Below are 27,042 nucleotides of genomic sequence, written 5' to 3' on the forward strand. Positions count from 1 at the left end.
CAAGTGCCAAGAACTATACAAAAAAAAATACAACGGACAGACAGAACCCTAGGACAAATGGTAAAAGCAAAGCTATACAGACAAAGTCACGCAAAGAAGCATACACATACACGCTCATAAAAAGAGAAAAAGGAAAAAAAAAAAAATCTATGTATAAAAAAGAAAAAACAAGGAAGAGAACAACCAATCATTAAACAAATCTACCAGGGGTAATAAACTCTAAATACTAAACTAAGATAAACAGAAAACCAGAAACCAGTCAGTCACATACAGCAAACCCCAAGTCTATAGTTGCTCCCAAAGTCCACCACCTCAATTTTGGAATGGTTTGCTGTCTATTCAGGTATTCCACAGATGCAGGGAACATGACATTGTTTGTGTAGATGTAATTCGCTGCTCATGAGGCTGCTGGGAGAAATTTCCCTTTCTCTTCTTTGTTCTCACAGCTCCCGGGGTTCATCTTTGGATTCGGACCCGCCTCTGAATGTAGGTCTCCTGAGAGCATCTGTTCTTCACACAGACAGGATGGGGTTAAAGTAGCAGCTGATTAGGGGGCTCTGGCTCACTCAGGCCAGGGGGAGGGAGGAGTATGGAGTGTGGGGCGAGCCTGAGGCCGCAGAGGGAAGCATAACATTACAACAGCCTGAGGTGTGCCATGTGTTCTCCCGGGGAAGCTGTCCCTGGATGACGGGACCCTGGCAGTGGCGGGCTGCACAGGCTCCCGGGAGGGTAGGTGTGGAGACTGACCTGTGCTTGCACACAGGCTTCTTGGTGGCTGCAGCAGCAGCCTTAGCATCTCATGCCTGTTTCTGCTGTCTGCGCTGATAGCCGCGGCTCGCTCCCGCCTCTGCAGCTCGTTTAGGTGGTGCTCTTAATCCCCTCTCCTCGCACACCCCACAACAATGGTCTCTTGCCTCCTCGGCAGCTCTAGACTTTTTCCTGGACTCCCTCCCGGCTAGCTGTGGCGCACTAGCCCCCTTCAGGCTGTGTTCACGCAGCCAACATCAGTCCTCTCCCTGCATCCGACCGAAGCCCAAGCCTCAGCTCCCAGCCCCTGCCCACCCCGGCGGGTGAGCAGACAAGCCTCTCGGGCTGGTGAGTGCTGGTCGGCACCGATCCTCTGTGTGGGAATCTCTCCGCTTTGCCCTCCGCACCCCTGTTGCTGTGCTCTCCTCTGTGGCTCCAAAGCTTCCCCCTACCCTGTCTCCACCAGTGAAGGGGCTTTCTAGTTTGTGGAAACTTTTCCTCCTTCACAGCTCCCTCCTCAAGGTGCAGATCCTTTCCCTATTCTTTTGTCTGTGTTTTTTTCTTTTTTCTTTTGCCCTACCTAGGTACGTGGGGGAGTTTCTTGCCTTTTGGGAAGTCTGCGGCCTTCTGCCAGGGTTTAGTAGGTGTTCTGTAGGAGCTGTTCCACATGTAGATGTATTTCTGATGTATTTGTGGGGAGGAAGTTGATCTCCACGTCTTACTCCTCCACCATCTTGAAGGTCTCCCCAGTACATAGGTAATATATAGTATTTAAAAAGGAAAAAAATAAAATTGAAAATCATGAGCTAATATCTATCTCAAGAAGTCAGAAAAAAAAGCTAATTAGGTTGAGATTATACAAAAGTGAAAAATAAAGGTTAAGGTAGAGATTAATAAAATAGGAATTAAGCCCACAATAAAGAGAATAAAATAGCCAAATATTGAAGCTTTGAAAGATTAATACAAATGATAGATCATTCTGAAACTCATCTAGGTAAAAAGAAGGGACAAATAACCATTCTCGCTAATAAATATTGTAAACTTATGACATATCCCTCAGTCTTAATAAATATAAAAAATAAAATGATATTAAGTGAAATACATAATATAAAATAAGGTATTAACACATATTAATAATAAAATACTATTATATAACCATAATATAGTTTTTGATAAAATATGAAAAATAATTAGACAAATGGACAAATTCTTAATAAAGTAAAATTTGTGAAAATGAAAGAATAGAAAATCTTAAGATTTTAATAAATATTAATTAATTCAATATGCAGTAAAATATTTCTCACCTAGAAACTCTTAGCTACAGTTATCTGAAGAAAAACAAAAACAATACAGAAAATCTAATCTTATAAAAGTTTTTCCATAACCTATAAAACAGGGACTACTCTGCAACTAGTTTCATGATACCAGTGTCTTCCTGGAACTGAAACCTTGTAAGGACTTGACAAGAAAGAAAAATCAGAGACTACTTTTATCAGAAATTCTAAGCAAAATATTGGCAAATTAATTCATAAATATGTATAAAGAAATATACAATGACGTTGAATTTATTATGGCAATATAGAACATATTTAACACTTGAGAATGGGTCATTTTATTCACAAGCTTAAAATGAAGGAACATTTTTATATTTATCTCAATTAATGCAGAAAAACATATAACTGGATAGCTATCTAACATGATGATGATAAACATCATCATGAGATTTTGCATTTCTAACAGTTTCTTGGTAATTATGCTTTTAGTTTGAGGACCACATTTTAGTAGCAAGGTGGTAGAGTTTTTATTATCATAACCCCCCCTACCCTGTCTCCACCAGTGAAGGGGCTTTCTAGTTTGTGGAAACATTTCCTCCTTCACAGCTCCCTCCCCAAGGTGCAGATCCTTTCCCTATTCTTTTGTCTGTGTTTTTTTCTTTTTTCTTTTGCCCTACCTAGGTACGTGGGGGAGTTTCTTGCCTTTTGGGAAGTCTGCGGCCTTCTGCCAGGGTTTAGTAGGTGTTCTGTAGGAGCTGTTCCACATGTAGATGTATTTCTGATGTATTTGTGGGGAGGAAGTTGATCTCCACGTCTTACTCCTCCACCATCTTGAAGGTCTCCCCAGTACATAGGTAATATATAGTATTTAAAAAGGAAAAAAATAAAATTGGAAATCATGAGCTAATATCTATCTCAAGAAGTCAGAAAAAAAAGCTAATTAGGTTGAGATTATACAAAAGAGAAAAATAAAGATTAAGGTAGAGATTAATAAAATAGGAATTAAGCCCACAATAAAGAGAATAAAATAGCCAAATATTGAAGCTTTGAAAGATTAATACAAATGATAGATCATTCTGAAACTCATCTAGGTAAAAAGAAGGGACAAATAACCATTCTCACTAATAAATATTGTAAACTTATGACATATCCCTCAGTCTTAATAAATATAAAAAATAAAATGATATTAAGTGAAATACATAATATAAAATAAGGTATTAACACATATTAATAATAAAATACTATTATATAACCATAATATAGTTTTTGATAAAATATGAAAAATAATTAGACAAATGGACAAATTCTTAATAAAGTAAAATTTGTGAAAATGAAAGAATAGAAAATCTTAAGATTTTAATAAATATTAATTCAATATGCAGTAAAATATTTCTCTCCTAGAAACTATTAGCTACAGTTATCTGAAGAAAAACAAAAACAATACAGAAAATCTAATCTTATAAAAGTTTTTCCATAACCTATAAAACAGGGACTACTCTGCAACTAGTTTCATGATACCAGTGTCATATTAATTAATTCAATATGCAGTAAAATATTTCTCACCTAGAAACTCTTAGCTACAGTTATCTGAAGAAAAACAAAAACAATACAGAAAATCTAATCTTATAAAAGTTTTTCCATAACCTATAAAACAGGGACTACTCTGCAACTAGTTTCATGATACCAGTGTCTTCCTGGAACTGAAACCTTGTAAGGACTTGACAAGAAAGAAAAATCAGAGACTACTTTTATCAGAAATTCTAAGCAAAATATTGGCAAATTAATTCATAAATATGTATAAAGAAATATACAATGACGTTGAATTTATTATGGCAATATAGAACATATTTAACACTTGAGAATGGGTCATTTTATTCACAAGCTTAAAATGAAGGAACATTTTTATATTTATCTCAATTAATGCAGAAAAACATATAACTGGATAGCTATCTAACATGATGATGATAAACATCATCATGAGATTTTGCATTTCTAACAGTTTCTTGGTAATTATGCTTTTAGTTTGAGGACCACATTTTAGTAGCAAGGTGGTAGAGTTTTTATTATCATAACCCCTGGGCACTACCTGCATTTGGTTGACAGGAGTCAGAGGTACTGATCTTTGTACAATGAATGGGGTCAGAACCAACCAATCAAGAACAGTTCCCTTCAAAACAATAGTAGTACACCTGCTGAGACACACTTATAGACTGACAAACTCAACTGAAAGATGAAAAATCTGCTATCCGGAAATGTTAAAAGACCTACGAAAATGTTACATGCTGACTCAATTGCAAACTCCAAGACCAGAAACTAGGGCTCTTGTTTTGCACACTAGTGATCCTTCTGTAAAAGAAATATTGCATCAGACACACTAAAAACAGCAAGGAAGACTTTAACATAGTTGCAATAGGAGTCAAGACTTGCAATAGGGGAGAGAGTTTGAACTCAACTCTGCTAAAACCAAATGTGGGAGGATTTTTAGACTCCAGGTTGGGCTAATGGAAAAGTACTGGAAAGCATTAGGAGGGAGGTTGGTTAGTGAGATTAAGCCATCTGTGTTTGCTAATCTTGTTTTATAGAAGTTGGGCTCCTTTGCCCCCAACAGAGACTGGGAGATAGGGACCTTATTTTTTGACTTACATATCAAAGGCTGACTCTCAGATCCTTGAAAAATACTTTCCTGGGATGTAGGAGATTTATATCTCAAAGGAGAAGAGAAAGAAATCACAACTGCAAGTTTTCTAACGTAAATGCTCTAATCAAAGGGAGGTCAGCCCTCCATAGTTTGGAAGAAGCCCATCAAAATTCAGTCAAGTTGAGGGAAACATGTCAGTACCACCGTTCAAAAAAACCACCTTCCTTTACTTCCCTCTCTCCTTCCCTTCTTTCTTCCTTCCTTCCTCTTTCCCTCCTTCCTTCCTGTCTTTGTTTCCTTCCTCTTTTTTCCTCTTTTTCAAAATTCCTCCTTTCTTCTTTTTTCTTTTTTTCTTCTTTCTTTCCTTCCTTCCTCTCTTTCTTTTAAATTTACACACACACACACACACACACATTTCTTCACTTAGAAAAGTTAAGAAATGCCATTCATTTACTTAGAAAGGGAGATGTCATTTAGTATCAAAAGACAGATAATTGGTTTGTATGATATCCAGTTGCAATTTCAGTAAATGAAATGAAGGGAATCGTTCTAAAAGTTCTAAAGTCTAGTTTATAGCCCTATACTTCACCCCTTCTAATCTTCTTCTCCCCCTTACAGGTTTCTCTCTCTCACCACTCTGCCAAATTTAGTTGCTTATTCCGCAGAACACAAGATACAACATCTGTGGTAGCTTCCACTGAGATTTATTTAGCCAGATTTTCATTAAAATAGCTACTGAATTGACTCAATAAAATGTTGCTTATCTTAATAAAGCTCTTCAGAGCTTTGCAAATTTGCATTTAATACTGTTTAGTGTCATTACAGCATTAATAACCTGTGCCTAAAGAACAATAGAAAAACCTTTATACTTTCTATTTAATAGATCTAGCTTCATAACACTCCTTTTTCATGCAACTTGGGCTTTTAAAATACCAGACAGAAGTTGAAGAGAGAATATTTATGAGCAAAACATGGTCAAGTCTCAATGGAATTGCTTACTTAGGCTGATGTAATCTGAGACTTCTAAGATATTGGCCTCTCCATATTACTCTGTCCAGGAAAATAATCCACATCTATTGTCTCAACCTTTAACATATTCTTTCAACATCTGCTTTAGAAGAAATTGCTTTAAATTTCTTTGAAACCTTCTCATAGCTAATGATAATGAGATAGGAGGAGATCAAAGAGAGGTGAGGATGGATGTGTTAGTGAGATATCTTGGCTGTGGATTTTAGATAAGTCTTTCAGATGCATGTGGTTAAATGAATCATTAAATAAGAAAATGTTATGGATGACTTCTAGTGCCTTTCTTTCACCTCTTTACATCTAGTTTCTCCTAGCAGATTGAATTTGTAGAATAAGTAAAAAGAAAAAAGATATTGACAAATGTTTCACATTCAGATTTCAAGAAACCACAGTGGGTTTCCTATTTCTAAAAGCAACTCAGCCAAAGGAATTGAATAGTGATTTAGACTTACTGAGCAGACCAACATGTGAACAGGAAGGCTGACGCAGGAGGTCTCATGTATGAATAGTCTTTTAAAGATATTTTATAGTGTAGCCAAAACAACAATTCCAGGAAGTATCTGTGACTTTCCTGGCTGCAGAACACAATGCAGTGGGGTATTCATTTACATTTTCTGTGGTTTAAGATCTATTTAGAGGAAGATAAAAGTGTGCATATAGATGGTGGAGGGGTCACATAGAAATCGTCACAAATGACAGGACACTCAGACCTCTTCATTTTTCAAGGGTGTGTGTGCTGCAAAGGTAGTGCTTGTAAGTCTTCCTCCAGGCTGCTTTAAACAGATTTCCTGTGAGAGCAATGCTGATTTTTCCAATTCAAAATGCATAATGAAAACAGAGACAAGCTTTTCTAGCTGTATTTCTTCACACCCACAGAATACCATCTCTAGCAAATCAGCCAGAATCATCTGTCAGTTAAACAGAGCAGAGACATTAGGGAAAAAGTCAAAAAACAAACAAAAAAACTCAGAAAACAAAACTCAATAGATTAATACACCAAAATTGGAACAGGACAGTAAGAGAATGTGCTTTTACAGGAAAAATAAAAGGAGGCCAGCAGAGAGGTACACTGAAAGATTGTGAAATGAGTGATAAAAATCTTCAAGTTAAGCAAGAATGTGAATGAACAAAATATCTCTGGATTGACTGCAAAAGAACAAAGGCATAAACTGCTTCAAATTCCCACTCAGAGGAGAGTCCCTATCAGAGAAAAGGCAGCCTCTGGTGATCCACAGAGAAGGGAAAACACAAAGCAGCCACGTAGGCAAAGAACAGCAAAAGCCAGAGTTAAAAATCAAAGTAACAACATGAGTTTTTAAAAATAGACTTGCTATAGGAACTTCTCTGAAAAGAAGAGTACTGAAAGGTTCAGAAGAGGATTTAACATCTTTTAAGCCAGTTCCCTTAAGTAATGTATCAATTAAATACAAGTACAGAGAAATTATGTTGTTTTGACTTATGGTGTAACATTTATTTTATGTCACTGAGTTTTGCACTTTTAACATATTTACTTACGTTATAATGTTTGCTTGTCTTTATTAGTATTTCTAGTGATGTGTTGAAGAAGGGGACCCTCAACATGTCTATCTAGCAGGATTTCAGAATTGTCTTGGGTCAGTGAATGCTGTGTAAGTGCAACTGCCCTCATTTTAAATAGGAATGTTTATTGTGGTTGTAATGACCCTCTTCTACCAGTGTATTCTGGATGTGTGAGGGGGGGAGGTGCTGAGGGGGATATGAATAGGGAACACATAAGTCGACAATTTTATTTGCTGGTTTTCCAGAACATAAGGACCTATGGTGGAGGCTATCACAAGACCCTAGATTTTGAGCCTAGTGCCATACCTGAATGGGACTTCTCGTGAGGGCTGGAGGAAGGTAAGTAAGAAGGAATGTAAAGGAAGCAGAGTGAATAGAACAATTGAGACCAGAGGAGTAGACTTGTGGTAGCCTGCATAGGTTGCATTTTTGTTTGTAAATATTGACTTCCCATCTCTGAGGAATAATTGGACTTCCCCTCTTCCTGGCTTCAGTCCTGGCCAGCATGTTATGCTTTGAAATATAAGCAAAAATAATAGCTCTTCTTCAAACAAAGAATAAACTTTGTTTGTAAGCCAATTAAATATTAGGGTTGTTTGTAATGCAGCAAAATATGTTATAGTCTACCTAGTTCAGAAGAATAATACAAATTTTTTTCCACCCATGGGGATGCCTTAGAGCATTGGAAAGAAGATAACCAGAGTAAAAATAAAATAAATATATAATCTACATAGTACCACTTCTTAATTATTCTGTTCAATATACCATTCTTTCCTGCTAATATTAGCATATGGATAACTTCAACAAAGCACACCCTCTCAAATTCACAGCTTATCAGGATCATTTTGTCAGAGTATTAGATAGTCATTGTCATGGGGAGCAAAATAATAATAAAAGAAGGCATAAGATTAGATGTCTAATCTGTAGATCTGGGGAGAAAGGTTGTGGATCAGATAAGTGTGAGAAATTCAACTGAAGTCATTAGAGTTGAGAGATAAATAATCTAGAAAAATTTTCTAGAGTTTAACTGAAGCAAGGTAATAGAAATAGAAATCCACAATGCCAATTTGTCAAGAGGTAAGAATGGTCAAGGTCCATGGTTTTCCAACTATTTGTGACACAACATTCTCAGAGTAACATGGAGAGTTCTTGTTGAAAGTTTTGCAAAAGATTGTCAGGCCTCTATCAGGGGTCTTCCAATTTGAGAAAATACCCTAGTTACTAGAAGACAACGTCCCAAATGTCCACTCAATTGAGCTACAGAAGTCACACATCTGTAAAACTAGAAACTTTTGCTCTCTGTATTTAAGGGGAGATGGTTATCTGTCTTTGAGCTGAATTTCTAAGCCAAGAGAATTAAGGCAGAAAAGTAATATGAACAAGTTTAACTTACACTATGCAATATGGCAGAGTAAAAACAACACATGTTTGTGTGCCAGAAGCTTTGGGTTTGAATTCAAGCTCGAAAATTGTCAACAAATATTCTGAACTTTGCAGAAAAAAATAGCTATTTAGGATCCCTTTTTGAAAATATAGAAATGTTGTGTGTCTCGTTTATAACCACATAAACTGTGCTTGTATATTATTTTCTTATACTATTTATTTTATGGAATTATACAAAAAATATTTTAGTGTACAAGCCATGTGTCCTTGATGGAACAATAGATTCAGAGATGCATTTACTTCTAGACTAGCTCTTGGAAAATCCCAGGAGTCTAATTGTCAGCGTACTAGTTCAAGAGTATTTTGCTTTATTTACCCAACCTCTTAAGACTAAGAAGTAGTTATCTTTTAGGAAATATTTTCGAGTCTGATATGCAATTACCCATTAATTAAAGAATAATCTTAGCTTTGTAGAAGGAAGCAATATACAGTCATTGAGATGAATAGTTGTGTCTAGAGTATTTAACTTGTTTTCACATACCGAAGTCTGTGAATATGCCTTGGAATAGAAAAAAAATAACATTTCTGTTAAAATAGTCTTCTATTCTCTGATGAATATAGATGTCTTCAGAGCCAGGCAACTGCAGTTCCCTAATTAGTTACCGAATGAAAACAGGACTGAAGGAAAGACTGGAAAGTCTGGCTTTTTTATTTCAATCCCTGTACTAACTACATCTTCAGAATGGTCAAAACCTATTTGTACACACACACACACACACACACACACACACACACACACACACAAAGAAAATAGGAATTACACTATACCCACCTCCTTCTCAGGGACTGGGATGAACATAATAAACACAGCACATATAAATGCATATGCTGTATGTACACATGTAATATAAAAAAGCCAACATGTTTAAAAGATCTTCACCTATTTTGATATCCTTACTTGAGATTGTTCTGAGATGAAGGTAAACAATTGATACCAAAATCCATCCAGAAAGTCGAGCTTTTCCCAAAAGTTTCAAATTCTACTCACTGAGGTATTTTATTCACATATATATTTATCAAACCATAAAAGCTTATTCCAAAAGCATGACAAGAAAACCTGTGTATCAAAGTAGGGCATGATAATTCTCAAGAGAGTGAGCAGAGAATAATATTCATTCCCAATGGTCTCAGCTGAGGACAGTGTGAACAGAACAATTGTGGAGGTAATGTTAACAACAATACAAACAATCTATATCAAGAACTCTGTCACATCTCAAGCAACCAAGAGACTTTCTGGCTTTATTTGTATAGAAGGTGTTATATGCTGAATTGTGTCCTACACCAAATTCTTATATAGAAGTCCTAACCCCCAATACCTCAGAATGTGACTGTATTTGAAGAGTGAGCTTTTTAACAGGTAATTATGATAAAATGAGATCATATGGCTGAGACCTAAACCCATATGACTCCTGCCCTTATAAGAAGAGATTAGGACACAGAGACCCACAGATTTAGGGGTGACAATGTGAGATCAAGCAAGAAGATGGTTACTTACAAGTCAAAGAGAGAGACCTCAGAATGAAACCAACCCTGTTGAGACCTTGATCTCAGACTTTTAGACACCAGAACTGTAAGAAAGTAAATCTCTGTTGTTGAAGGCACCAGTTTGTGGTATTTGGTTGTGGACATGCTAGCAAACTAAGAAACACAAAGTGTTTCTTGCCTTTTCTCAACTTTTATAGTAATAGCCTCAGATATATTATTTCTGGAAATAGCTGAATATCCATTTTGTAAAACAAGAGGAAATATTTATATTGATTTTCATATGTTTATGTTAATATTCAGTACATATGTGACATTTCAGAAAACACTTTTTAAAGTTGAGGATTTAAATAAAGAAGACTTTCCCGGATAACTTGTTTAAATGTTCTGGCAATGCTGAACATCACTTTGATTAATAGCTGTGGGAAACTGCAAAAACGGTTGCAATCCTTCATCCCTTCCTGTGTTCACACCCATTGTTGCCCTTTCAATTAGGAGGTAGAAACTATAGTCCCCTGCTTTTGAATCTGCAAGTCCTCGTGACTTGCCTTGGATGATAGAACACATCAGAGATGACCCTGTACCAGTTCTCAGCCTAGGCTTCCTCAAAGCTTGTGTACTTTTCTCTGTCTTAAAACTTGTCTCCACCTTGAACAAAAGTCATCCGACTGCAGGATGACAGGAGACACATGGTCCAGTCATCATCTTCACCTTCGCAGACCGCCAACCAACTGCCAGGCATTCCAATTAAGCTATGTTGACCTATCAGTTCCCTCCCTGTCCACCAACTAACCAGGACCCTGGCTAAGCTCAGAAAAGTCTATTCTAGATGCAGAGAACTGTCCAGCAGACCTATGGACTTGTGAGCAGTAATAACTGATGGTTATTTAGCAACTAAATTTGGGGGTATTTTATAACATATTATGTGTATATAACATTGGAGTCCTCTGTGCTTTTAATCTGGGATTTGACTTTTGGTTCATTCCATTTTTGTATAGTTTTTTATTACCATCTAATTACGTTTTTTTAAAGGTGTAATCTGAGGCATTATGTCTATCTATCGAAAGTTATTTCTGTAGCATTACTTAGAATATGTTACTTTAAATGTGTACTAATCCCTGTTATAGATGGAAGTTGTACACATCATAAATTTTCTATGTAATCAATCAAGTTCCTTTCACTCAAAGCACACACACACCAAAAATAGAAGTTAACTTATTTATCTGGTTCAATTTAGTAAGTTCCTAAAATTAATTTATGAATATTAATGGCTTGTGTTATAAATCTTTATAATTTATTTTCTTTCACTGCTAATTTATGACCAAGGATCCCTTGAATCATGTTACTATGCACTGTGTAGTTTTTAACAGAATTTATTATACATGGTTGATGTTAAACTAGAGGTCCCCCCCCACGCCGGATGAGTTAATTGGAAAGAAAACGTGAGGAGAAGGACTGTGATTTCTCTTTTGTTATTATCCTTCACATAATTTATCAGGTCTGTGAATGCCATAAGAATATAATAATGAATGTTTTTTGAATGTATTTACATGAGAGCTGATGCCATGGCCTATAAGAATGGTCATGCATGATGGTAAGAACTTTGGACATTTACTTATCAATATCCCCTCTAAAGTAGAAGATAGTGGAGGAATGCCCCCTCACTCCCACAATCATACTGAATCTATATTTCTGATTCACTTCACTTCTCATGGTGAATCAAGACCTTTGGTTTCATTTAAAATTTTTAATCCATTCTTATTCCTCCAGGTCAATATTTTTAGCTACAGTCCTTTTTGGTTCATTTTATTCCTGGCTACTGCGAGTTATCTTGAGGCACAAACCTTGGCAAAGATCCGCTAGTCAGGTGTCCAGCCAGATATGCTCCAGCTCCCTGTTAATTAGCTCTTTGAACACCAAAAGTTGGGCTGAGTCTTGATTCATAACTGATACTTTATTCCCGAGTTGCTGTGGAACAACCCTAGTAAACATCAATCCTGTTTTTATCACTCTACCCGTACAACTTAACATAGACCTTTTCCCCCCGCTTGTAGCTCCTCACTGACCCTGGAGTTCTTCCCCAAATGTGACTTCCTTGGCTGTGTCCTGACAATCCACATAGAACTTGAATCTGTCTCCACTGAGACACCAAACATTTTCTTTTTGATCATTAGTCACTGACTCTATTACTTAGCTAGGGCTTCTCTAACACAGTACCACAGATTGGGCCGCTTAAAAAACAAACAAACAAAACAGAAATTTATTGCCTTACCATTCCAGAGGCTAGAAATCCAAAATCAGGGGGTTGGCAGACTTAGTTTATTCTGATAACTGTGAGGGAAGGATCTGCTTCCCTTATCTACAGGCCTTATTCTTTGGCTTATTAATGGTCATCTCCTTCCTGTGTCTTTTCACATTGCCTTCCCTTTGTTTGTGTCTCTGTGTCCAAATTTCCCCTTTATATGAGGACATCAGTCATATTCCACACAGGCCCAAACTAATGACTTCATTTCAGCTTGAGTACCTCTGTAACGGCCCTACCTTGGTTACCAGGGGTTAGTTCTTCAACATATGAGCTTTGAGTGAGGCCTAATTCCACCCATAACACTGGTTATAGTCCTAAACTGATAGTAAGAGAACATGGACTTGACTTTTTCATCTCCTTGTTATTGAAATTGAAAAATGCATCCTAAACAGAAGCCAAATATAATCTAAGGATGCAAAAGTGAAAGCATATCACTTTACTCCACCCTCCTCTACTTTGCCATCTTGACTTGCAAAACAGCTCTCCTGTTTGGTTTGGTTTTATTTTGATGACTGAAATGCTAAGATCCGATGACTAAGAAAGTTAACATTTGTTATAACTAAGCATTTGTTATAACTAAGAACCCAACTTTAGTAAAAACACTATTAACTAAAGTCTACACTTAATTTGTTTTCTTTTTTAACCATTTACCTAATTGTCCCCTAATGATGATTTTTCATTCTAGGATCCTATCTAAGGTACCACATCATACATAGTGGACATGTCTCCTTATGCTCCCCTGGTCTGTGACTTGCTTTGACTTTCCTTGATTTTCAGTTTTGAGGAGTCCTGGTCAGGTATTTTGCAGAGGATCCCTAAATTTGGATTCTTCTGACATTTCTTTGATGGTCAGACTGGTGTTATAGGTTTGGGGGACAAATGCCGCAGAGGCGAAGTGTCCTTCTCGTCACATCACTTCAGCTGTAGTTGCAGTCAACCTGACTGTTCACTGATGATGTTAACCTTGATGAATTGGCCAGGGTGACGTTGGCCTGGTTTCTCCACTGTAACGTGACTTTTTCTTTTTGCTACCCTGTGGAATTCAGTCAATAAGTGTAACCCAACCTTAAGGTGGGGAATGGACGATTTGATTTTTAAAAGATGTTTCTTTTTTCTTGCAAGACTTTTATACTACTAGATGAGCTTTTCTCTTCCAGGCTAAAGTAGGCAGAAAGTCTGGGATTTTCAGTTTTTCATTCAATTCAGGCTGCTGAGATACACAACAACAAGCAAATAACTGTATTACAAAAGGACATTCCTGCAGAATCCAGAATAAATATGTAGAAATGCATTAAGTTCCTCTGCTTTCAATAAGCAGCTTTTAAGTCTTTGGTAGAAACCACTCTGGGTTGAGCAACACAGGGTCAGGATTAAAGTAATGACTTTTCAAAGGACTATATTTCTCTGACAGAAACAGAATAGGTAAGCAAGCACTGACAGACCACAATTTTACCTCAAGTAACATAAAGAAGGGCTTTTTCTGAGCCTTCACTACACTTTTAACTTATACCTGAATACATTAAGGCATATTTTCAATGAACTAGAAGCCTGGCTTTTTGTCAAAGCAAAAAATATGTACCTTCCCTTGCATCAATAATATAGCTTTGCTATCAGAAAGAAGAGTGGCTTCATGATGCAAATCTTCTCATTTTCTCATTAGTCTAATTGAAGAAAACAACATTATTAGTTTTGGCCAAATTTTCATGGATTTTCAGATTGAAATGGTCGATAGTAAATAATCCATGTCACTTAAAGAGCAAATTTGATTAAAAAGCTGCAAACATAATATGCAACTAACTGATTCTGTTCTGTATGCTGTGTCTCAAGGTTGTATTCATTATTGTCATTGAGATCAGCAGGCCAAACATGGTACCTTCAAAGATTACAACAGCTGTTTCTGTCCATACAGTATCAATATAAAGGCAGAGGCCCTAAGATTTTCTGTTAGCATGAACAACTGTGAATTACACTTGCTCTATATAGATGGTATTTGGAATAAGGAAGGGCACCAGACCTAAGGACATCACATTTATATGTTGCCCAGTAGTCTAAAGCCCTCAATCCTCAACCCATCAGAGATGATGATGGCTTACTTATATCACTTAGATTATCTCTAAGAGATTGGATGTGAAATAGAATCAAGATATTCATATTTGGAAGATGAAAGGCAAAGAAAAGCCCAGACAGAGAAGAGTTAAGTCATGATTATGATGGAATAGCAGAATGAAGATAAATAAACTCCAACCATTGGAACAATAGTATGATTAACCTCTCCCTCAAATTGTATCCTATCCTTTCAATTCTCATGTAATCCCTGGATTCTAAGGTAGTTCAGTGTGATGCTATGCCTAGGTTGCCATTTTCCATATTTCTGAGCATAACCTTCCATTACTTAAATGATAATTGATCGCTGTAACCCACATAACACTTTTACATGAATGGTTTACCCAGCAGCAACAGGTTTTTCTGTGATCAACATAATCAAAGATTTTGACCAAGATAATGGAATTTTAAAATGTTCAGTCACAATCATGTTTTCCCTGTTCCCTGGTGCAGAATTCTTGTTTCAAACAAGCACTTTTCAAGGTTCAAGAGAAATACAAAAGTGCTATATGAAGAAATTCTTAGAATTTCCTACTGATTCATTTATAAAGATAAGGTGTCCTACCATTGTTGTGAGAACACAGGTAAGTTCTCTCAGGAGGGACTACTGCAGGAAAGACTTTTAATCTTACTCCTGAAGGTTTGAAATCCAGATTATGTTAACCTCAACAAATATACTATGTCCCCTCATAAATTTAACTTAATATGACTGATTCCAAGGAGTTGCTAGCACACAGTTGGTGAACATTTTACATTAGGAAATAGTTGAATACTAGTCTTCCTATTTTGAGGGATTTCTAGACCAACCTTTACCAAAATTAAACTACGAAGTCTTCAGTTATTAGCTAACCACTACTTTATTAAAATATTTTGTACTATGTTTGTTCTGATAATCAAGGTCATAGGGAAGGGAAAAGCTACTTGAATAATTCTTCAGCATTAACTATTAAATATTATGTTGTTTCCATGGATCAAGTCTTACATATTAATATCTACTGGAATTTATTAGCAATGTAAATTGCTTTAATCTTGAAGTAATGTCATATTTCCTTTTAATAGATACATTTACTATTTTAGTTCACACCATTGGCAGACTGTCAGTTCAGGGAGGCAGCATTATATAAGGGGTTCAGGTCACAGGATTTAAGTCTGATTTACTTGCGTGCAAGTCCTAACTCTGTCACATATTAGCTGTGTAACCTTGGGAAGGTGCCTTAATTTATGTGGGTATCAGATTTTCCATCTGCAAAATAAGAATTTCAATTTTTTTTTTATATAAAAGTGTTCTTGGGAGGAATGAATGAGATAATATTGAAACCAAGTTCCCCTAAAACCTAATTCCTCTGCTGAGTTTATAATTAACCTCTTTATTTGAAACTTTATTCCCTTTCTTGTCCTAAACCTGTTCCTTTCAAGATTGAGTGTCAAAGAAAATGGGGGATTGAAACCATATTCAAGCCCCCTGTGCCTGTGTCCCTTGAATTGAAAGGTTTTTGCTTTAGTCTCTCAGGCTTCCTCGGAGTTTCAAAAAGGCTGGCTTAAGACTTAATGATTGGGACTTCCCTGGTGGCGCAGTGGTTAAGAATCCGCCTGCCAATGCAGGGGACACAGGTTCAAGCCCTGGTCCGGGAAGATCCCACACGCTGCGGAGTATCTAAGCCCATGAGCCACAACTACTGAGCCTGTGCCACAACTACTGAGCCCGTGTGCCACAACTACTGAAGTCTGTGCACCTAGAGCCCGTGGCCCGCAACAGGAGAAGCCACCACAATGATACGCCCATGCACCGCAATGAAGAGTAGCCACCACTCACTGCAATTAGGGAAAGCCTGCGTGCAGCATTGAAGACCCAACGCAGCCAAAAATAAATAAATAAATTTATTTTTTAAAAAAGAGTTAATGATTAAGGAAATGTGAAGATGTAGAAATAAAGAATCTCTGGTGGGCCAGGAAGCTACCAACAATTTAGACCACAAACCAGCCACACATCAGAGTCATCAAAATCTCAGTTCCCTGAAAGATATAGGTAAAGGCCTGACTCATATTACTAAGTTGTTTTTAGAGGAAGCAGACCCCCACCAAATGTAAACTGCTGGCTGTCAGCACGTAGACCCCAGACCACTTGAAACCAGAAGATTAGAGATGCTTGAAACTTAACCTTGATGCCAACCAATCTGAGAATTATGTACGAGCTGATCATGAACCTGGCAGCCCCCTCCTTCACCCTGCCTTTAAAAACTCCTTCCCTTAAAGCCATCTGGGAGTTTGGATCATTGGACCATGAGCTGCCTGTTCTCCTTGTTTGGTCCCCTTCAATAAATGTTGTCCTTTCCTTCACCACAACCCGGTGTCAGTAGACTGGCTTTGCTGCACATGTGCAAGTGGACCCAAGTTTGGTTTGGTAACAATATATAGAAAATATTTAGAAGAGTGTCTGACACTGTAACCAAGATATAATTTTAAAGGTTTTATTTCTGGTTAGCATATTTATTGTCAACAACCTCCTATTCTCTTTGTGAAAAAAGAAAGAGAATAAGAATATAATATTTTATATAGGAAAGAAAGGAAAGAGGAAAGAATGACAAAAAGAAGACAGGTAGAAAGGAAATATGGCAAAAATGGAAGACAGAAAGTTTCCTGGGAACCCGTCCTGCAGAATGATGTGAAGTAAGTTGAAGAATTTTGCACAATAAGCCACAATGATTTTTGCAGACCTGAGGAAGGCACAGCGTTTACTGCATTATTGAAGCTTACGGATTATGGAAATAAACTAGAATTAGTCCAACTTCTTTTTCTTAACTGTGCTTTGATTATCTTTTTTCTTCTTCGCTTTGGTAGATGTAGAAGGTTGGGGATAAAGTAAGGTATGAAAGCACATGAGGCTAACACCTGCTTAGAAAAAATAGTTAAAAATAAACTGAACATTTTAAAGAGATAGAGTAATAAGTGCAGCTGCAGTCTTAAAATAGTGCACACAGAATTTCTGAGCTTCTTTTTATTCCCCTTTTGAAATATGACTATTAGCTATTAAGTAAGTTAGAATAAAGGCAGAAAAAATGTGGTATTTGAAACAGCATAAATTGAAGGGGGTGAATGATGGCAATCTACCATAAATGGTAGGGATGGGAATTAATCTTACTAAGCGGTCACAGGGGTGCTATTTTCAGTGTGCCCTAAGGTACTGGTCCACTTCATTTTTCTCCAACATAAATCTCTTAGTAGGAATAACGGAGTGCCCAGTCCAGTTATAAGAAGCACTGGTTCAAAAGATAAAATTACAGTTATTTAGAGATGAATATCAAAAAGAGGTAAAGTCATTACATCAAACCTTCGTGAATCTAATTGATAGTACATTTTGGTTCAGATTAGCACAGATGCAGCATTCATGAATATTTTGTAATACTGTTGAAAGAATAGTCATGGAAGAAATTAGGAGGTACACAATAGAAAAATGTGAAATATGACTAGTTCCTACTGTCAAGTTCAAGTCTAAACCACTTTGTGTCAAAATCACCATATAAAACTTGTAGCTTTATATCTCACTCTATTAGTAAGCTTTTGGAGTATCATAGATCCAAGGTAGAAATCCCAGTATTTTTATATTAAAACCATTTCTAACACTCCTTCCAGTTAAATTTAAAAAGTTGAAGAAGTTTGTAAAACCTTCAATCAGAAACTGTGGGTATAAGTAAATTTCCACATATCATGTAATCACTGCATTATTAGATATATTCTGTGTCAGCCTCCACTTGTAAAGTACTCTTTTCAATCATCCTTTCAAAAACTTCAGTCAGGATTCTGTATTTATCAGTGCATAATGGTTCCTCATATCAACTCATGATCTTGCAAATACGAATCATCTGTAATTGATATGAAAACCACAGCATAATTCTGTGTTTAAGATTTAATAGTTATAAAACATTACCCAAAATGGGGAGAGAGGGTACAGAGTCTCATTTCTGCTTTCATTTAATATTCTCAGGAGAGATTCTCAGAGCTTCTGTTGTCTCATGTGTGGAAACAGACTGGAGAGCATTCTAACATCTTGTCCTTAATGACGTAACCACTATAAAAATGCACTATTCACACTTCCTACTACAGAGAATAGACTGACACTCAGCACTGCTGCTGCTTCTCTGGACATTCCACTGCATTCATGACAAGGTCATGCTTCCGTGGGCTTCTCCTACTTGATAACCTTGCATAGCAGAGATCCTAATGCTGCCCCATTCCTGAAAGACAGGGAACTCCTCAAATGGGAGGTTTGGACATGAAGATTTCTTATTGGCCTGATCAAACCTTTCTTGGAACTGTGTTGGAGTGCAAGACACTTCCTACATGACTCTCCTGCGTTCCCCTATCCTTCACAGTTGTCAGAACTGCAACTCAGTCTAATTGATTTTCTCACCTTCTCTGACTCCCTCACCATGCTGAGAAGGCATTTCCTCCCAATAAATCTCAGGCACTTCTAATTCCATTTCAGATTTTGCTTCTAGAAGGAACCAAACTAACACATCATTTTCAATATATCATTCTTGATATCAACTGGATGAGTGATTATGCCTTAATATTATTCTATGTGATACAAAGAAAATCAAGTGTTGCATTCCATGTATTTAATTATTCATATACTTGATAATTACTGTGGTCTTGCTATATGTTAGATGTGGACAAAGCTTCATCTCTCAAACAGTACCTTTGCATTACTCACAAGGTTTCTGAGTTGGAAGTACTGCCTTGAAAGAAATTTTCAATTCTAATTTTTATGACAATCAAATGTACCTGTAAAGAGGTAAAATTCCCAGGATCTTTTAAAATTTACTTTTTTTAAAAATTGCATTTGTGTAGGTAGTTCATTTGGGGTGTAACAATGAAGTGCTTAAATAGAACTGTGTTCTCTGCAGCTTCTCTTTACCTGGATTACCTAACCTGAGTACCAAAGGCTTGTTTAGCAATGTGTCTTCTCTACCAATCAAGAGATCTCTGTGAAAGTATGATAAATATTCCTTCATTGCAGAATTTCTCAATCTCAGTGCTATTGATTTTTTAGAATATATGATTCTTTGTTGTGGATGACTGGTCTAAATATTATGGGATGTTTAGCAGCATCCTTGGTCTCTACCCACTAGATGATAATAGCAACCCTCCAGATGTGACAGTCAGAAATGTCTCAAGACATTGCCAAATATCCACTGAGGAGAAAAATTCCTTGCTTGAGAACCACTGTTTTTAAGAATTTCTTTAAGACCAGTAAAGGGAATGATTGAAACTACAATATAGCAAATTGTTTCCTAAGTACTTAAATGCAATATAAAAGTGTGTGTGTTTGTGTGTGTGTATGTGTGTGTTTTCCTATGGTTTAGAAAAATGTATGCACCCTTCTCTGAGACCAATCCAATTCTTACTTTAAACTTGATTCTGTGTTATGCCCTTGGTCCAGTGTTATACTGTTTTGAATTTTTGAGCTGGAAATTTGTTATTGGTATGATCTCTTGCTTGTATCAGGAAGAAAAATCCATCAATGGAAAAGTCTGCCATTTTGTTTATATTCCCTAAGGTTCAGAATTTTTTATCAACTACAATTACTTATATTTTATTTAACTATTTAAGTAATGGATATTTATGGAGAATCTCCTATGTGCCATCTGTGTTCAATGTTCTGGGGACACATGAGTGAACAAAACAAAATACCTTACTCTTGTGGAGTTTGTATGCTAGTGCACCTGAGAAAGCAAATGGGGATGTCCACTCTCTTTAATGTGTGCCAACTGGAACCACATCCATATTCCAAACAATGCTTTCTTCTTTCACACTGATGGTGTGATGGGGGCTGGTAAAGGCTGGGTTATGGATAGAAAGATGTAAAGAAGCGGTCATTGTGACCATATGGAATAGAGACACAAAAAAGAATAACTTCCACAGTGAGTACTATTTCAGAAAGTCTTCACCCATTATTTGAAAAATCAATACTGATTTCCTCTACTGCCTTGATTAATTTCATCTCTGGCTCCCACAGCCCCTGGCTTTGCTATTTAACCATTTTTTCCACAATTATGCATTTGGTCAGTATGGAAAGATAGAAACCTCCATGCACCTGAAGAAAAATGCAGAAGAGCAGACATACGGTGAAACACTCATGGACCACACACCTGCAGCTTTAGAAGAACTACCCTCAAAGTAATGTTATTACAGAAACACATAAACCAAAAATACTTATGATATTAAATGCTACATAATAAAGGGCTTTGTCCAATTTAATTTCTTATGTTTACATTTATCAAAAAGCAACATAAACATTTCTCCAAATGACATAGCACACATGCATTTCACAATTTGTATTTTTTTATAAAATAATAAAGGATTCAATATCAGATTTGTGGGATAAAATCTCAGTCTCAATTAACTAGGACTGATAAACACATTATTTCACCTCAGTTATAAGGAAATCTCTCTCTCTCTCTCTCTCTCTCTCTCTCTCTCTCACACACACACACACACACACACACACACACACACACACACACACACAAACACACCACCCCAAAGCTTGGTTAAAAACAAGTGATTTCGTTAAGATGGTGATCTAAGTCATTCCTGACTTCACTCCCCCTCACAAGCAGACCAACTAGCAACTATCTACAGATAATACATCACTGTGAAAATGCTAATCAGATTGCCATATACATATATATCAAGTCCTCACTAAACTTACAAAGTATTATATGTCAATTACATCTCAATAAAGCTGGAAAAAATGTTCCTTCAATATGCCAGGAGTCAGTACACATGCAAGATCAGTCCATAATCTCCACATATATTTTGGTACCCATGGTGAAAACTAGTATGATACCATAAAAGACTATCATTTAGTAAAGACCATAAAAATAAGTGGGTTTTTGGTAAAATATGCTTGCCAGTTATGGGTTTGGGTTGAAATGCTCTACCATCCTTTCAGTTTGATTTAAAATAAAGCAGAAAGTTAATCAGAAAATGTAATTAATATCCTAATTTCTAAACATTTCCACTGGACACTATTCTAGCATACCATTGAAATATAAAAACATATTTACACCTAAATATTAATATTAAAATACCTGTATTTTTTTAATGGAAAAAAGGATAATAACGTATTTGTTCAGAAGAAGAGAATTGTCAGGATTAAGGGGCCACAACTATAAAAACAACCTCAGTCAAATCACCAAATGATATATTATTAAAACTGAGGGACCTTAATGTTTAGAATTTACAAGATCAAGTCACATTTCTCAAAGTTCATCTAAAACTTATTTTGACAAAATAATGTTTGAAAGGCCCTGGTAAGATGTCATAGAATAATTATGCCAAATAATAACATAGATGTTTTCACAATTTCTCTACAATCGTGAATATTTTTATTATCAGATGTCCATGTTCTCTTTAAAAATATTTTCAGAACTCAGTGTGAGACCTCAAAGGAACCATGTGGAGAAAGCTATATTACAAACTACAGTTCTGTGGATATGTGTATTTTTATACTGTTACCAAGGGGCCCTTTGCAACTAAAAAGAAAGATTTACCAGAGCAATGATCAGTAGTGGTTCCACACATTATTTTCAGTCAGCAACTTTTCTTGGATAACTCTCAGTGGATAGGCCATGATGCACAACCACTTTGATAGATTCTGCTATGAAGACAGGAACAGTTATTTCTTCAGGCAAAACACGCCAAAAGAGGGTGTGTAACTGTAGCAAATCTAGAGGGGAATGGGGACTTACAATGACTCAAATTTGGTAGAACCGATCAGGTTATACCTGATTAGAATATGAAATAAATAATTGAGCATGATTTTTTAGTATAGTAAAATATAATAAAGTAATGAGTATGAGTATGCTGTCAACATGAAGACTAGTGAAATTAAATAAATAAGACTGATTTGACACAAGAAGTCTTTAAACTATTTTATCAAACACATGACATATTTATATTTTTCAGTGAAGAAAGCAAATAAAATAACACTTGTTTACCAAGATACTGTTACAGGTTATGTATCATTCAGGAAGTAGATTCTCAAAGAAATTAATCTGCCTCTTTTCAAGCCTAATAAATTTAGGATTTTCAGAAATGCACGTTCTAGTTTATGATGAATCCGTCATCTCCAAAAAAAATGACTGAAGCTTTTTAATATCAAAATCTTCTCTAAAATTTAAAGAGTATTTAACCCATAGCACGTAGCCTAGGGCTAGATCTAGAATGTGAATTCTTCTGAGTAATATTTGCTAGTTAATTCTTTACTTGACCTCTCTAAAGAATAACTGTAAGTAATATTTATTTTAATCTTCAGATCTACAAAAAAATGTATATTTCACCTTTCAATTCTATCCATTCTTAATTATTTCTATCACAAAATCAGCTGCCACCTACAGTACAATGTCCCCACTAAACATACATCAAAATAAAAGCCAAACATAAAAATGCAGAAGAAAATCACTGACTTCCACTAACTTTAGCCAACTTTATAACTGACATGATTGTTTTCAAATAGAACACCTCTAAAACTGACTGTATATTGATTAAACAACTATCAAAACAAACAAACAAACAAAAACAAAAATACAGCATTAGTATCCGACCCACTTTGCAGCAGGAACGAACTATTAAAGTTATCAGCAATGTATTTCTGTTGTTAGAGACGGATCCTTGACTTTACATTTTGCAGCTGTAAAAACAAACAAAAAACAAAAAAATGGTCGGTAAAATGCACCTTCTACCTTCCTGGGTGGAAATGGAAGTTTCTCTCTGGACACATCCTTCCTCATTGAACAGATGGACCACTTTGGTGAGCTTATTCAAGCTGGAAGCACATTCTCCAGGAAGCCTTACTGCTGTGAGAAAGATATATCTTCTACTGTGATGGCTTAACCTGTCTCTAGGTCACAGAAAACATTCAGGAGTCAGAGTAGTAGATTCCCCTGAAGGAAGGGGTGTTTCAAAGTTCAATCATTCAGGGCAAATCAAGGCAGCAGGCTTTAATCTGGGGGATAGGGTGGACTTATTTCTCTCTCTGAGTCCAAGGGATGGAGCCTGCACTCCAGAGAGGGACAAAACATTTGAACTGGACTCCTGTAAAGTGAAAGCCAACTGTTGAGAAATGGTGGGCACCTGGAGGAAGGGGACAGAGCCGTGGAGCAAAGATTGTAAAGAATCCTGGCGGAGAAGGAATGGTAAAACCTAGTAACCAGTGTTTGCGCATGCGTGTGCTTTTATTTATTTTTTGCATTTTCGTTTCATTCTAATACTCCCAATTTTTCAAAAAGTTATTTATTTTTATTTCTGCTTTTTATCCAGTAGTCTCATCCTGACTTTTCTTTAGTGAATGGCATATTTGTGTGTGTGTTTGTGTGTGCGCACACAAGAGTGTTAAGGGAGAAGGATTCAATTACGACTTAGCTTGTGATTTAATGAGATGTGCATAAGGCCACTGCCTGGGGAGACGGTTTTAAAAGAGTAAAAATGATCATCATAGAAACTCAGAGTAGGCGTGTCAAGCAAGAGATGACAAAAAGGTACGTAGGGTGAATGTGTTACAGATATAATCATTCTTGAGACTACGCACAATTACCACGGACAGGATTCTGTAAAAATCAGCGTCTTAAAGCCATCACTCAGAAAGACAACCCAAACTATGTTCTATATTATCCAGGTTGTAAAGACAAGGGCGACCCCTGAAGGCTTTCATTCAGTTTTTGCTTTTAAAAGATGTTAAAGTTAGGCAGAAGAAAATGAAGAAACTCAGGGAGCTACTTACCCCCAGATCCCTCCTTTCAGTTGCCAATATGTTCAAGAAAGATAAGCAACATGGAAACCCCTGTTCTTGCTGAGATTATTCTGTTATAGTAATTGCAAAGTCCACTTTTTCACGTATCAGTTTGCTTTGTATGACCACTATGGCATTAATCAGAAACTGCATCTCCACAAGGGTTAGGATCATAAGGGAAGGAGAGAATCTTGAAAACAAAACATACACTACAAATCCAAAGCTTTAGATAATAATTTCTTTCAGTTTTCATCTACAGTACTCTCTTTTGTTTTTTCTTGCATTGTTTTATTTCCCTTGAATGAAAGAAAAAATCAAAGTCAGTGAATAAAACTGTTGACCTGGATTCTCATTGAAAAGGCTGTCAGGTCAGCAGACACCATCAGCTACAGATAAGCAATCTTTTTTGCTTTAGACAGAACTCTTATGACTGTGTTGTCATCTATATGTTTTAATAATTTTTTTTTAAAAAGCTCCTGTTCTGCTATATGTTCCAGGCAGGTAGCTTAGTTTCAAGTTTCTAATCCCTTTTGCTTGTCATTCCCAGTGGGCTATTGATCCTTGGCATTGGCAAGTAACTCTGATGTAAAATAAGCAAACAGTTGAAACCTGGGAATAAATCTGACATCAAAACACCTTCCAAGGTGATAATTCTTATACATTACCACAACAATAAATAAGTATGATTCTGGGAAAACAAGTTGTTATTTCTTTTTGGTTTCAAGGTGTGTTGAACCACCACAAAGAGGAAATTATCTTTAATGTCTGTAGATTAAAAAATATATACATATAAAACACTTGGAAATTTGAACTAAGTAAAATGCTTTCCTGGAGAACTACAGATATTCATCCAGGTCATCTACTGTGTCATGGAATATTTATGTTTTGTAACTGTAGTTTTGTAGTATGTCTTCATGCCTGATCAAGCACATTCTCACTAATTATTTCCTTTTTCAAACTAGTTTTCACAACTTAACCTTATACAATGTTATATGTTAATTATACCTCAATAAAAATGTAGTTTTAATCATCTTTGCCAATTTTCTCCTCCTATGAACATCAGTATCTTAACAAGGTCTACTAGATTTCTGTTGGGATTTTGGATATGATTTATTTGAACATACAGTTCAGTAGGGAAAAGATTGACCTGCTTACAGTTTAAAGTATTTCTAGCCATGGACATGACATATCTCTTGTATTTGGGTTCTACAGAGAAACATAATAAATTATATACATATATAATTTAATAATATATATAATAATTTAATAATCTTATGGAAAACCTGAACAAATTTTTTGACCATATATATATACACACACACACACGTATGTCAATTGTTGGATTTGGCTCATACAGTTATGAAGGCCAAGAAGTCCCACAATCTACCACTTGAAAGATGGAGACCCAGGAAAGTGGCATAATTCAGTCCAAGGCCAAAGGACTGAGAACCAGGGAGCCCCTGGTGAAAGACTCAGAGCCTTAAGGTGGGAGAACCAGGAGTTCTAATCTCCCAGAGCCAGAAAAGATGAACCTTCCAGGTCAAGAAGAGAGAAAGAGGGAATTTTCCCTGCCTCTACCTTTTATTCCATTCATTGCCTCAGTTGATTGGCTGATGGTAATCCACATTGGTAAACAAGGATGTTTATTCAGTCTACTGAATCAAACACTCTAATTTCTTTCAGAAACACCTTCCCATACACACCCAGAAATAATGTTTTACCAGCTATCTGAGCATCCTTTAACCCAGTCAATTTGACACATAAAATTAGCCATCACATCTCTCTCTCCCAAAAGTCAGTTTATTATTGTCTTGCACTAAATTTTTCTGATCTCTTAATATATTACTTGTACATCTAATGTTAACATTTTCCTAGAAACTTTACAGACTTTTCTATGAATAGGATCTTCTTTCTATGAAAACGTAGTTATTTATGACCTTGTATTGGAATGATATAATGTTTTTGTACATTGATCTTGAATGTTACTGCTTGGCTAAATGAATTTATAAGTTCTGATAATGTGTTGGGTTATTGTCTTTGTAGATATTACATGAAAATAGCAATAATTTAACAAAATAGCTTAAATGAGCAAACAGGAATTTAAGTGGGAAACAAAATAGAATTGCAATTAATGTCATTCTTTTGGGAAGTTTGATTGACTAGATGAATTTTAATAAATCTCTGATTACCAAGGCACTATGTCCCAAAGTCACAATTTACAAAGAAATTATATAGAGGGAAAAGCATATGTTTAAAAGATGTCACTTAAGGGCATAGAGTCATACACGTACACATAGCCCATTCATTCTTCTCTATGTCATTTACCTAATGTTACCTCAGATACTACCTTTGTATCAGTTAAATGCTATTATATGAAAACTATTGAAAGAAATTTAAATCTGTCTGCTATGTGAGTGCTCATATGTCGACATGTTCTGTACTATATCTAGTAAGTTTTTGTTTTACTTTGATTAAGCAACAGAAAATAAAATAGCTATTTGAGGAAAAACAGAGACCCAAACTCACATGTAAAGGTCTTTCTGCTGTTTGCACACCTATTAGCCAATGACTTCTATGAAAATCATTATCACTCCTAAGCGGTGGTAAATGGCTTCCAGTTATAAATAACTGAAGGATGGCAAAGTAGGTGATGAAGGATTTGTGGGGTACCTGAAGTTTAAAATGTCACAAC

The sequence above is a fragment of the Physeter macrocephalus genome, chromosome 1, assembly GCF_002837175.3.
Source record: "Physeter macrocephalus isolate SW-GA chromosome 1, ASM283717v5, whole genome shotgun sequence".
Taxonomy (NCBI): Eukaryota; Metazoa; Chordata; class Mammalia; order Artiodactyla; family Physeteridae; genus Physeter; species Physeter macrocephalus.